We start from the raw sequence: 10,268 nt of genomic DNA on the forward strand, positions 1-10,268 counted from the left end.
TTTTTGGGGTGGTAAGTTGAGTGTTTTACATAATGAAACAAAATAAAAAAAATCTTCCAGTAGCACCTTAAGAGACCAACTAAGTTTGTTATTGGTATGAGCTTTCGTGTGCACGCACACTTCTTCAGATACTTATGTATTGAGATATCTGAAGGAAAAATAACATTAATATATTAATGGCAAGAGTCCAGCACCAGGGGGAAGGCAAGTGGGGTGGGGGAGACCCGGGAGAGCTCCTTATGGGGGGCACTTGCCCACCTTTGGTGCACCCCATATTAGAGCACATACTTTTCCCTGACGTGGAAGTGTGGTACCAGTCTTGTAGCCCCTTAAAGTCTTAACACGTTTATTAATACAAGGTAGTCCATTAAAGGTTATGCCGTTATAAATGTGTCAGACCCTCCAAGTGTCCGTTTTCCAGGGACAGTCCTGGATTTTCCCAGACAATCCCGTCGCGGTTTCTGATTGTCCCGCTTTTCCTTAGGATGTCCCTATTTTCATTGCAAAAATGTTGGAGGGTATGGAGTTATCCAGCCCCAAGCCATCTGAAGGCAAGTTAAGTTTTTTAAATGTTTAAAGTTTTATTCTATTTTTAGATGTTGGAAGCCGCCTAGAGTGACTGGGGCAACCCAGTCAGATGGGTAGGGTATAACAGTAAAATTATTATTATGGAATAGGATGTCCCTATTTTCATCGGAGAAATGTTGGACGGCATGACGTTAGCCTTAAAGGTGCCACAAGACTTTTTTAAAAAAAAACTCTTGTCTTTACGGCCACAACTTTGGAAATCAGAGGAAAGCTATAGCTGATCTCTTCTTCCACCGCGAGAGGGTGCGAGATTCTAAACCCCAAATCTCTGGCGAGCAATCAGCAAGGATTCCCCACCCCCACCCCCACCTCCGGAAAAAAAAAAAACTTTTTCGTACGTCTCTGGCAAAAAAAAAAAAAAGGGCATTTGCCCTGTTGCCTTTTGGGTTAGCCAAGGTGATGAAATGTTGGACTCCAACTCCCGTCAGCCTCAGCAAGCCAGGCCCAACTGTCAAGGGGTTGATGGGAAGTGTAGTTCATCAATGAAACCAACTTGCCGGCCACCTCGCCCGGAAAAGAACTTGCGCAAAAGGCGCGTGGCTGGGTGGGGGAGGGCTGGTCACGTGCTCCATGGACTTATAATTCCGGTTCCGGCCACCCTCGCGCTCCTTTCTTACGGAGGTCTGCGGGGTTTCGCGTGGTCTGCAGAACAGGTAAGCAGTTGGAGGGCGAGGGGGGAGGGGAGGCGGCGGTTTGGGCTGCCTGGACGAAAGTGCGGGGGGGGGGTCGGCTTGGGGTGCTCGCGCCGACTAGCCTGGCTGCGTTTCCTCCCTCTTCCTCGGCACGTACCTTGAACTCAGCTAGGCCAGGACTCGTGGCGGGTAGAGCGCGCGGGGAGCTTCCCGCCTTCAACTGGAGGCCGAGGCGGCGGCGGGTGGGGGAACCGTTGTGGGTCTGGATGCCTTTTTTCGAGGATCCCGCGCCAGATAACTGGTCGGGGCTGGGCACCTTTGCCCACTTCTGGAATGCAATTTATAGCCGTCTGGCAGAACTAGAGAATGAGTGGTTGTTTTGGGAAGCCTGGTTAGGCACTCTCTTCTTTGGAGCCTCCAGACCACTCTTCTATTTCCGCCCCCCCCCCGACCTAACCAGTGGAAGGAGATGAAGGTAAAGTGTCTATTCCATTAGCAGATGGACCCTACTGCATTAATCTAAAAGCAGTTTTTGTCATAACGTGCTATTGCCATGTTATCTATATTCCTCGTGTAGTAACTTGAAAAATAGAGGATTTTTAATACACGTCATGCCAGAGCTTGCCCAAATATGTTGTTGTTGTGACACAGTGTGTAGGTGTTTCACAGCTCCCCCTGGGGCTGGAAAGGGAGCGGGCAGCCTGCTGAGTAGCTGCTGCCAGGCTGCACAGGAGCCTCCCCACCCTGCCTGCCTGCCTGCCTGCCTGCTTTCCTCTCCTCTTTGGTCGAGGCTGCTTGTCAGGAGCCCTCAGGTGCCCGGATCTGATGATCCATGCTTTCCAAGGAGCCATTGGCGTCTCATTCGCTTGCCCCGCCCCACCATGTGCTGCCTGCCTGCCTGGGCTGGGTGCTAGCCCTCCCTCTTCCCTTGCAGCCCTCCTGCCTCTGGGCCAGTGCAGCGCCAGGCCAGCATGAGGCCCTGGCCCAGGATGGAAGAAGTCTCCTAAGTGCCCTGCAGTAGCCAAGACTAGTTGCCACCCACCCTCACTGGCTGCTGGATCCCACCACTTTGGCTTCGTACTTGTTGCAGAGACCACCACTACCTGCTCTGAGGGAGTTTAAGTGCTGATGCTGCTATTTTCATGTTTAATTACTTAAATTGCAGTTGACTTACTCCCTAAAATGGATAGGTTTCTAATTAAGAAACGTTGGTGAAGATGGCGTTTACAATGAACAGAATATAGCAGTTGTAGAGGAAACTATACAAGAGTCAACTGTTGAACAGTCTGTTTTAGTATGTAAGAAGTGTAAAGGAAAAAATTCCAAGCCTCATTTATACAGTAAAGATTACAGTATATGAAACGGGGGTTCATTTTCTGGTAATGAAAACAATCCTTTTCCCCAGTGTCGTTTGTAGGGATATACTTACAAATGGAAGTATGGTACCAAACAAGTTGAAGTCATTTTACCTCAAAACACAGTCATTTGTCAGAAAAAGCAGTAGAATACTTTATTGAGATTTCAAAACCTATAAAGAAGCCGTCTGCATCACTCATAAGGAGAATGCAGACGTTAGAGAAAGCTCAAAAGGCAAGTTACTTGGTAGCTCAAATGATTACCAAAAACAAGGAACCACACACTATTGCAGAAACCACCATAAAGGAATCTTGCTGTGCTATTGTTTGAACAATGTTTGGGCCAGAATTTGAAAAAGAAGTTAATAAAATCCCTTTGGCAGATAACATGATTGGAAGATGTATTCAAGACATACCTGATAACATTAAGCTGCAAATGAAGGATATTTTTCAAAACAATAATATGATCTTTACATCGCAATTAGACAAATCAACAGATGTCAGTAGCACAATTATTTATTTTTATACGTTTCATCCATACTGACAGAATTATTGAGCAATTCTTCTGCTGCCTAGAACTCCCAATAAGAACTAGAGGTGAATATATATTTAAAACTTTAGATTGCTTCATGAAGGAAAGTAATTTGCAGTGGTTAAATTGTGTAGGAATATGTACAGATGGCACACTCTCAATGGTTGGTTCAACACAGGGTTTTATAGCTTTAGCAAAGAAAGAATAAAAATATATTGTTGCTTTTTACATCACGAAGCACTAGTTGCACACTACTGGAAATGAATTAAGAAAAGTTATGGACAAAGTGGTTCAAATGGTCATTTACATTAAAAGTAGACATCTTGAATCAAGATTATTTGCTCATATTTGTGAAGAAATGGGGGCAGGTTTTCAAAAGCTTCTACTACACACAGACATTTGTTGGCTGTCAGGAGGTCAAGTGCTTTGTCTTGTATACGAATTGAGGGAAATGATGCTTAAACTTTTTGAGGAAAATCAGCAAAAGGAATTCTGTGATCTCATTCAAAACAACTTTGGTGTGCAAAATTGGCATATCTTGCTGACATATTTGAACATTTGAATAAAATGAATACCAGTATGCAAGAAAAAGGAGAAAATATATTAACAGTGGTAGATACAATTTGTTCTATGAGAGACAAAATAGCAATTTGGAAAAGGAAAGGGAAAGAAGGAAATTATGAAATGTTTCCCAAAACTTCTGAGTGCAAGCTAAAATGTGATATCAGCTCACTAATTGCTGACCATTTAACATTGCTCAGAGAGAAAGTTCATCATTACTTCCCAAGTGTTGAAATCCACGACTATGATTAGATCAGAATTCCATTTCTTTAAACTGCAAGGAGAAACTTTTCACTTATTGAAGAAGAATTAGCTAAAATTATTGAAATCTGTTAATGATGTATGAGAAGGTGACTTGCACAGTTTTTGCATTCATGTTTCAAAAATTCATCCAAATAGGTAAAAAAGTGTTAAATATTCTTCTGCAATTTTTTACTATGTACATTTGTAAAGTATCCTTTTCAACAATGACAAACTTTAAGACACTGAAACGTGGAATTTTAAAAATGTATGATGATGAAATGTGAGTGTCTATCTAATATTCCACCAAATATTCAAAACTATGTTCATCCTACTAATCTCATACATCTCATTAAAATGGTAAGTAGTTACTGGTTTTATTCAGTTTTAAAAATTTTTTCACATATTTACATGTTGTTACACATAAATGACAACAATCTTGGAAATGTATGTTGTTATCTTACAAATCATATATTTTTAAAAATACAAATGAAACGTTTTCATGAGATGTTGTGTCCCCACAACAATTTATGTATGTATCCGAATCTCTTAGAAGGGGTTAGTTTAACCTCTGGTTTGCTAGTAAAACTGAATTACTGTGTCGTGCTATGATGCATGTCTAAAAATTGTGCCACCAACATGAAAAGTTTGGAAAACTCTGCATTATACACAAATGCACAAGTAGTGTGTGTGCATGCAGCTGATATCTATATATATTTGAAAGTGGAGGTACATTAACTATGGCATTGTGAGGCCCTCTTTTCCTTTGTATAATTTTTCTGGAATTGACCTATATTTTAATTAGTTGGTCTGTTGAAAATACAATGGGGAAAATGTACTTCTAGTATTGATTATTTTGAGTTATTTCCAGGCTGCCAAGTTGTTTGAATGATGATGAATTAGACAGCTGAAGATCATTACTAGAGCTGATGTCTTCATAAATCAGTAGCATCAGCTGAATGTCCAAGCTATAATGATAAATTGCCTCTTTGTCAGTGGGGAAATTGGTTAGAGAGTTGTCTTATGGCCCTGACCCATGACCTCTTCACTGTGTAGCAATCTATTTTTGGCTTGATGGTACTAGGAAATACCATATACTCAGCTTTCAGATTGAACTGAGCCTGTAGGGAATATGTTGTGCTTGTTCACATAGTTGGAGTCCCAAAGCAAAGTTCACTTTAATCCTGAAATTTTAGTTCATTTTTATACTTGCCAGGTAACATAAACTAAAAAACAAACAAAACAAAACTCTTTGGAAACATGGTGTTTCTATAAAATCTTTTAACTTTGCAAGGAGACACCACCCCATAATGATTTTTGGAACTGGGATCTAATGGCCTTCGCAGTTCCTCTCACGATTTTCTACCAATGGAATCTACTGTTATGTTTACGCCCAGTAGCTTCAGAGTAATTTGTCTGGGATTCCATTGTTGTTTCAACCAACAAGGTATAACAACATGAACCCTTAAGAATACTGCATATATGAGCTTTCTTTGTAATGAAAGCACACAAAACTGAGAAAATATATTAACAATTTAAAGCAACTTACTTTAGCATCTACGGATTGGGTGAACTTAGGCATAGCTACCCTTTCCTAGAGCAACTCAATTCCAAGCTTAAGAATGAGTACTGGTAACTTTCAGGGGACCAGCAAACCAACATTTGGTACAGGTAGATTCCTATATTAGTACCATGTGCTCTTCTCTGCTCTTTAATTAATGAGAGGAAATGGATAGATGAATTGCCTTGCAGTTTGTGTTCATGAATGGCAGTAGCCACATCACAGCCAATGTATGTCTGAAAGGTTGAGTAGACTTTGGCAAAATGCTTTGTATGGGAAGTAGCAATATGCTTTGAAGGCAACAGCTGTTGAGGATAACAGACATATTGGCTTGGATCCAGATTTTGCTTCTGCCATTGGGAGTATCCACCTAGTGGAGTTTGCATTAATAGGATGTGGTGGAGACAGACAACCTTTGCTAATCCCCGTTACTCCTTCTAAAAATCTACTTTGGAAGATTGGGGGACCCTCCAAAACAGTCTGGGAGGGAGAGAAGTTTGTGGAAAGGAGTAGGGAAATGTGCAAAAGTTGCTCCTGCCTGCCAGTGTGATCCCTGTACTGGATCAAAAGCATTCCATGGATGAAAGGAGCATAGCTGTCAACCTTCACTTTTTTTTTGCAGGAAATTCCCTTATTCCAGCGCCATTTCCCGCTGCTATCCTGGATTGTTAGATATCACGTAATTTCCCAGATTTCAAAGGAAGCAGCTCCTCTCTCCCCCTGCTGGCCAGGGAGGCTCCTCAGCTGCGTTGCTCAGCTGTGTTGCTCACCAATAAGGAGTCTGAGAACGACTGGGGGGCGGAGCTTGCATGCCTTGTGCCGATAAAATCGGCTGCATTGCCTGGGGACTCGCCTTTGCTTCAGCGCTTCCCAGTGGTGTGGTTTCCTTGCTGCTGTATCCCTTTGCTGGGTCGCTGCGCTGTGGGAACCACCGCTTGAGGCTTCGTTTGGCTGCTGGCTGGGCTTTCTACCTTTGGGCCTTTGGCTTGGAGGGGCTCGGAACGTACCTGTGCTCGAAGTTGGATGGATACATCGATGGCGCACTCACTCTTGCCGGGGATAAGGTCTGTCTGGAGCGGGGGCACATGGGGAAAAGAGAAGGAGCGGCTGGTTGAGTACAGTGGCGGGTGGCGATCTCATGGGAGGGGGGGCTTTTGGATTTGTTTTGGAGGCACCTTTGATTGACTGCTGTGGGGAAAAGGAAAGGAGCTAGTTGACTAAAATGGCGGGCGGAGATCTCATGGCGAGGGGGGGAGGCTGTCACTGCCGGGTGGGTGGGTGGCTAGTTAATGCAAGCTGAGGGGGGTTTTGAACGCTGGATGCCATTTTGTTGCACGTGCTGCTGCAAAGCCAGGCCAGGGAGCCATCTTAAGTTGAGGCTGCATAGGCCTTGTGGAGCATGTGATTCAGATTCTATTCAGTTGAACCTCTGGTTACAAAGTTGACATTTTTTCAGCAATGCCCCCCCAGTGAGTCTTCTTTTGTTCACTTCTTTTTATTTTGAGGCAGTGCACACCTATGTTTCTGGAACTGCAAACCTTTCCAGTCATGTGTTACTCCAGTCAATTCCACATATGAATGTGGAGGAGGTAGGATTGCTACAGGAGAGCAATCACTTTGCAAATTGCATGTGTGGCTACTCTGATGTGTTGCTTTTCTTCTTTTTCAAACAAAGAAAGATGGATGGAGGTGGAGGAGAAGACATTCCTTCGAAAAAAGCAAAGAGGCTGTGCAAGTATCGTGAGAAATGGGAAAAGGAATTTAGCTTCTTGAAGAAGAGCAGAGTGGGGCATGGTCATGCTTTCTGCACAATTTGCAGTTGCAGTTTTAGTGTCTCCCATGGGGGAAGGACCGATGTCACTCAGCATAAAAAATCGGCCAAGCACAAGCGCGGGCTAGAGGCACAGAAACATGCCCCGACGATGTCCACATTTGTGACTAGGAATACCACAGAGGCTGACCAGGTCAGAAATGCAGAGGTTAAAATGGCCATGCTGTGTGCCAAACACAACATTTCTTTCACCTTCTGCGACGACTTCAAAAAGTGTGTAGCTGACATGTTCCCGGACTCTGCCATTGCACGAAAATATTCTGCGGGGAAAACCAAAACTACGCAAATCATAAAAGGTAAGTTGATTCAAATTACGAAAACAGTGGTACCTCGGGTTAAGAACTGAGGTACCACTGTAATATTGTTGGCTTAGGAGTCCTAAGAGGGCGAAGTCTGGATCTTGGTTGCACCTTACAGCAGTTTTACCTACAAAAAGACTTGCTCTCCACTTCATACTGCTGCCTTAGGCTGTAGCATCTCATGAAAATTCAAGATCTCAAGTGTGAGTGATAAATTTGTGGGGTAAGTTTAGTCATGTGTTCTGTTATCGGACAACAGTTGATTCAAGGTACAGTGGTACCTCAGGTTACATACGCTTCAGGTTACAGACTCCGCTAACCCAGAAATAGTGCTTCAGGTTAATAACTTTGCTTCAGGATGAGAACAGAAATCGGGCTCCGGTGGCGTGGCAGCAGGAGGCCCCATTAGCTAAAATGGTGCTTCAGGTTAAGAACAGTTTCAGGTTAAGTATGGACCTCTGGAACGAATCAAGTACTTAGCCTGAGGTACCACAGTACACCTAAAAAGTTATCCCTGTTAACCTCAATAGCCTCAAATCCCTACAGATTGGGACAGAGCTAGTACTAGTTTCTAACTTTTGTGTGCTTGCATGCAGCTATGGAAATTTGGAACAACAAATACAGGGTCAAGGTTGTAAACAGTCCATAAGCTCCTTGCATCTGTGCTGATTGTGACCTAAAATATTTCTAAAACACCCAACCATGATTATGCATTTGGTATAATGTACCATTTCCATGGGCAAGAATCCCCCCCCCCCCCGCGTGCTTCACAAATTCAAGGATCTGTGAAAATTACTTTTCAATGATAAAATTATTCTTTTGCAGGGGACGACTAGCATGATGACTTGTTGCGTAACCTCCAGGTTCCGGAATCTTTGGGTTACGGCTGCAGCAAACCCAGAAGCAGTCCTCCAGTTACGGAATTTTCGGAATACGGCCGGGCCTCTGGAACGGACCCCGTTTGTATATATTTGAGATAAAAGACAACTTTTGTACAAGCCAAACAATTAGTTACATAGTTGACATTTTTAAAATAGTATTTTCAGCTGGTTATCTATAAATGTCTTATTATTCTGTTAGTTTAGGTCTGTCAAGATGCCCTGTTGACCCCTAAAGTATGGATAATGGTAAGTGTTACTCTTTAAAATTTTAACTAAGTGCTTTAGTAAAACTAGTTTTTAATAGACCCATATTTTAAGTTTAAATTTACTTGTACAATATTCCTTTTCAGTAAACATTGTTGGGAGGTTGATGACACTTCATACAACCTCAGATTGTTATGTATATGACTTTTCTTGTTCCCTGCTTTTGAAAAAAAAAAAATTGGAGGGTTCATTCTGCAAGCAATTACAAAGCCATGGAAATAGTTTAGTTTAGGAAGTTATGTTTTCCATTGTATAGATATTAAAAATTGCATTGCTGGCACAGTGATGATTTCCTTTTGCCGTTTACCCATCTGAATTTATACTGATGTGTATTTCCTAATTCTGAGATGCCAGTAAAGCTTTAAATGGCCCAAGTAACATAATTACTTAGAACATTATAAAGTTATGTCAATTGTTTTTATTGCAGTGGATGTTTTCATTGTGTGCCTTCCTGAATTCGGATGTATTCAGAAATGAGACCAGATTGTCAAATCGTTTTCAACCATGAAAGTGCTGCTTGCAAGTTTGAGGTAGTTGTTCACTAAACCTGTAATCCATGTATAAGAAACCAAACTTGAGTGTTTTGCAAATGTTATATGAAAAAGAAATTTTATTTCATTGTAATAAGAAATTTTTGAGATGAAGCTAAGAAGATTAAATTATGAAAGGGAGCCATTCTGTCTGAATACTGAAGGCATAAGAGCAGCTCTGCTGGATCAGGCCAAAGGCCCATCAAATTCAACATTCTTTTCCTGCTAGATGCAGTTGACAGTAATGCTTGAAATTCAGTAACTTTTGAAATTTAGAAAACTGATGTTCATTCAGTCCTTAAACCACAAATATTTTATATTTGATGTTCTAAGGTATGCCTTATATGCAACCATCTTTCCCCCCCTAATTGAGAACAAAGTGTTAGGGCTCATCCATGCTGCTGCTTGTTCCTTGACTACAAAGCATGGACCCAAGAGATTTTCCATTTGCCCCACCACTTTCCCCAGAAAACCTGATTGATGTTTGCTCCGATTCAGTGGTATAGAGTGGAAAGCAATGTGACAAGTGGAAGTGTGAACAAGTCTACACCCGTGGGACATACCCAAAGAAAGTAACCATAACATTGTTATTCATGATATTGAAAACCCTTTCATTGTTTTATTATGTTCTTAATGTTGTTTTTAATGCCATAACCTGCCCTGGAACCTTAGTGAAGAGTGGGTAATAAATAGAAAAAATATTAATAATAGTAATAATAATATATTTAAGAGACTATTTTCCCACATAGTCTATATAGCAATAGTGAGTTGAACTACACTCCATTTAAGACATTCATAGTAAAAGCTGCTCTTATTCTTTCATGAAACTTGGGAGGCTATAACAGGAACCAAGGTCATACATCCCTTTTCACAAAATGGAAAATGTTTTCTTCCTCTGTTCCTCCCCGCCCTGAGAAATGCAAGACTAGAAAGGAAAAGCAATGTCTGAAATAGTACAATTCTGTGACCAAGCATTGCTTCCTCCATATTTCCA

At 41.8% G+C, this 10,268-nt stretch overlaps 1 long non-coding RNA gene across 3 annotated transcripts; it reads left to right on the forward strand.

Moving 5' to 3' along the window:
- The first annotated feature begins 1,116 nt into the window (after nt 1-1,116).
- On the forward strand, nt 1,117-10,014 carry LOC309349054. Of its 3 annotated transcripts, XR_014159635.1 has the most exons (5): nt 1,117-1,241; nt 2,155-5,699; nt 5,775-7,596; nt 8,425-8,726; nt 9,172-10,014. It is a non-coding gene; the product is annotated as an uncharacterized lncRNA (long non-coding RNA). The 3 variants fall into 3 exon arrangements; XR_014159634.1 differs by having other exon boundaries at nt 2,155-7,596; XR_014159636.1 differs by lacking the exon at nt 2,155-5,699 and having other exon boundaries at nt 1,129-1,241; nt 7,145-7,596.
- Nucleotides 10,015-10,268: the final 254 nt, after the last annotated feature.

This window comes from Podarcis erhardii (genome assembly GCF_964252035.2).
Source record: "Podarcis erhardii genome assembly, chromosome: 8".
In the NCBI taxonomy this organism is placed as follows: Eukaryota; Metazoa; Chordata; class Lepidosauria; order Squamata; family Lacertidae; genus Podarcis; species Podarcis erhardii.